The sequence below is a fragment of the Notothenia coriiceps genome, unplaced genomic scaffold (genome assembly GCF_000735185.1).
Source record: "Notothenia coriiceps isolate Sejong01 unplaced genomic scaffold, NC01 NC01_scaffold00027462, whole genome shotgun sequence".
Taxonomy (NCBI): Eukaryota; Metazoa; Chordata; class Actinopteri; order Perciformes; family Nototheniidae; genus Notothenia; species Notothenia coriiceps.
In genome coordinates, this window is record NW_011360163.1 from 17,822 (window position 1) to 21,285 (window position 3,464).

The window sequence follows — 3,464 nt, forward strand, 5'->3', positions numbered from 1 at the left end:
GCTCCAAAATGGTGGAATGAGCTCCCCATTGAAATCAGGACAGCAGAAAGCTTACACATCTTCCGGAGCAGACTGAAAACTCATCTCTTTGGACTCCACTTCTTGAGTTGAGTAGCACTTGAAATGTTTGGCTCTATGAAACCTGATGTACTTATATGATTCTGTTTTCTTCAAGTTTTTAGACTGCCAAGGCACACATTATTGTAAGTCGCTTTGGATAAAAGCGTCAGCTAAATGCAATGCAATGTAATGTTTAGTCATTTTGTCCGACTTGCTCTGGAGGCTCGCCTACATGAGACGTTGAAATCTCGCGGGACAAAGACGCCCGCAGCCTTGAGAGCGAGGCGCGGCGAGGCGGCGCAGTTCCTCTCCACGGGCTGCGGAAGCGAAATGCTTGATGGGAAACGACTCGCTGGTATCTCGAGCTGAGCGCTCATTGGTGGGTTTTACCCCGTGCTGCTGATTAAACTCTCCAATTGGCTCGGCAAAAGTTTGTTGTTGTTTTGTTTCAGTTTTACGTCGCCCCCTCCATTAACATTTTTCATAATTGTTCCACAATGTTTATCATCATGAAATTAATATCCATATATGTTATACTATATTTGGACTGCTTACCGTTTTCATACTTTATATATCTTAGCATATTCATACACACTGTTCATACTGCTCACAGGCTGCTGTGTNCTCAGAGGGGCGTCGGGAGTGGCTCCTTATTTTCATCTAAAGTAACAGACAGAGAATCAGCACTTTTGAAATAGGGATGAAACAGAGGGGATTATGGGATGCTACAATGCATGATATGTTGGGTATTTTGAGCCAAACACTTCAGAGACATGTTTTGTATATATCTGAGACCTATAATATATTGATGAAAAACAGTATAATAGGGGACCTTTTAAGAAATTAATGATCAGCTGATGCTTTTATAAGGGAGATATTGACATTGTCATGTGATGGCTAATATGGTAACATTAAAGATCGCAAAAGTGAACCAGAATTATTGTATTATTGTATCCATTATGTTATAGAGCCACTAACAGACATCACAGGTTAATTTAGAATAACCTTTGCTGAACCTTGGCCCCCTCAGCCTCAATTTACGATAACAGTACAGGATAATGGTAAAGTAGAGAACAGTCATAAAATAAGCAAACCGATTTGATAATCTCAGTTACACAGCAATATCTACCTAAAGTTTGCTAGCATGAGCTCACATCAGACACCAAGAGTCACTGGTCTAATCAGAAGTAAAGCTGTAGCAGCTACATCTGTGTGTGTACTTTGTTACACAAGGGTGTGATATTTTTAAAGAGGGAGAATATGTGTTCCTTTTTTAAAAGTGACAGTCTGCCTTTTTAAATGTCAAAGCTAGACAAAAGAGTTGAGTGTCAGCAGTTGGTATGGATATTTTTGTAATACAAAATGACAGAGAGGACTAAATGAGGTAATGTATCACAACTGTGGAACATTGGCATTAGAAGAGAGTGTGGGTGGACATTACCAATTACCTGTCTGTACTGTATTCCTGCCTATTGGCTGTTAGACATGTAAATCCATACCGTACTGATATACAGTATGTTTGATTGGCTAAAAATAGCAATGGCTATAAGCCGTGCAGAGATGTATCCTGTTTATATTTGTACATTTAGTGGATATAGGACTCACAGACCAGTCAATGACATGCATAGAAGTTTTAACCGAAAATGTTTTTCCTTATCATATCCAAAACATTTCTGCTGTAGTGACACCTACTTACACACAGCTTTTGAAGCTCCTCCTAAATCTGGTCCTTTACTACAGGAGAAGCTGATAACGCCTTTGACATTCACTCCTGGTTCACAGTCCAGGGCCTGTACACCTATTGTTAATCATTACAAACGTTAACAAAAAGTAATCTGGTCTTGTTCAAAATCCAGATGAGAATGATTGTTTTTTGTTTGTTTTTTACCATATTTTAATAGTAACATACAAATGTAATTGGCAGGATTAATAATGAGTTTGTCTATTCTCACTATCCATAATACCTGTTAAAGAAATGTTGTGTTCTTAGTTATGGGGGTCAGGCCTTTTACTGGTCTGTTCTCAAATACAGAACATGCAGAATATGTGCATATATGTATATGTACAGTATGTGCTCTCAGTTTTGCTGTCTTTTATCGACCAGCTCCTGCCAATGTTCAACGTATTTCACTTTTGGCTAGTGTACTTTTGAGGTTATGCCAATTAGAAACACAAGAAAGTAAAATTCAAAATAGAAAATATTCCATTGGACTTTTATATGGAGTCAGATAGTTGTTCTCTCATGTTTCAAAGCCCCACAATAGGGAGACCGGGTCGTCTCTATGTGAGAACATTAAAGCTACCAACCTAACAGATATCTGTCTGGCAGCCCTTATGGATCCTTATTTCCTAATCCTTGAAAGACTACGCGCTCACCCCATTCAGCACCCTCAGCTCCACCCAGTAATCTGCTGAAAGAGGTTGCCTCTGATTTTAGGCCAGCAGCAAATAAATGTTGCAATTGTTAATAAATTATAATGATTGTGATGATGCAATGAGCTTCATAACGGAAGCACTCTGCACCACTTTCTGCTAGCACGTCTTAATTATCTAGAATTGTTCAGCATAGTGTTGTCATGTGTCTAGAGGCTGTGAGTAAAACCAAAGCCACAGCTTCTTGTCCTACAACCGTTTGGAATCACTGCTGCCATTAGAAATCCCATGTTTCCAGGCTAATCGCTGTGTATTTGTCATTTTAAACTATCATTTAAATTGTAAAATGTTAGGTTTGTTTGAGTCTTAGAAATCTTGGGGGATGATAAAATGTAAACATGCCAAATGTGTAGTTTCTTCAAATGATCATTACCATTACATTATTAATGGTAATGATCATTTGAAGAAACCCTATAGCAAACTCTTTTCGTCTTAATTTGCGATTGCTGTTTCTATCAGTGATTCAAAGGTCAAGATCTGCTGATTTGTAAAGTGTTGGCTGGGTCTACAGCTCCACTGCATTATTCATATAGAAGTCCTTCATGGTTAAAAACAGAGACTCTCATAGAGGGCTTTTAGATCGTTTTAAAGTCTCCACTGACTTTTTTAATATCAGACAGTTGTTTGTGGTAAAAACCCAGCTTTGTATTAGCATCCTTATCACTGACGTGTTTAAAATGTTTTGAAAAATCATCACACCACTTGCTGGAAGATTGCGCTTGTGTTCCTGAGTGAGGTATGACTACTCGCATCTCTAAATCTTATACAAAGGACTCATATTTTGCTTTAGTCAAGGTGATTTTTTCTTTTATCTACTCATGTAATGAAAGTGAGAGAGAGATTTGTTTCTCAGCTTTTACAGAAAACCTTTTTATCATTGTAGGTGAAACATTTTTTGAATTCATGATGGTCCTCTAGAGCAGTGGTTCCCAACCTGGGGGGCGTGCCCCCCTTGGGGGGGCGTCAATGAT

General features: G+C 38.7%; 1 protein-coding gene across 2 annotated transcripts in view; it reads left to right on the plus strand.

The window, feature by feature from the left end:
• The window catches only part of cdyl (chromodomain protein, Y-like), a 27,668-nt gene that overhangs the window by 16,172 nt on the left and 8,032 nt on the right, over positions 1-3,464 (plus strand). The window lies entirely within an intron of this gene.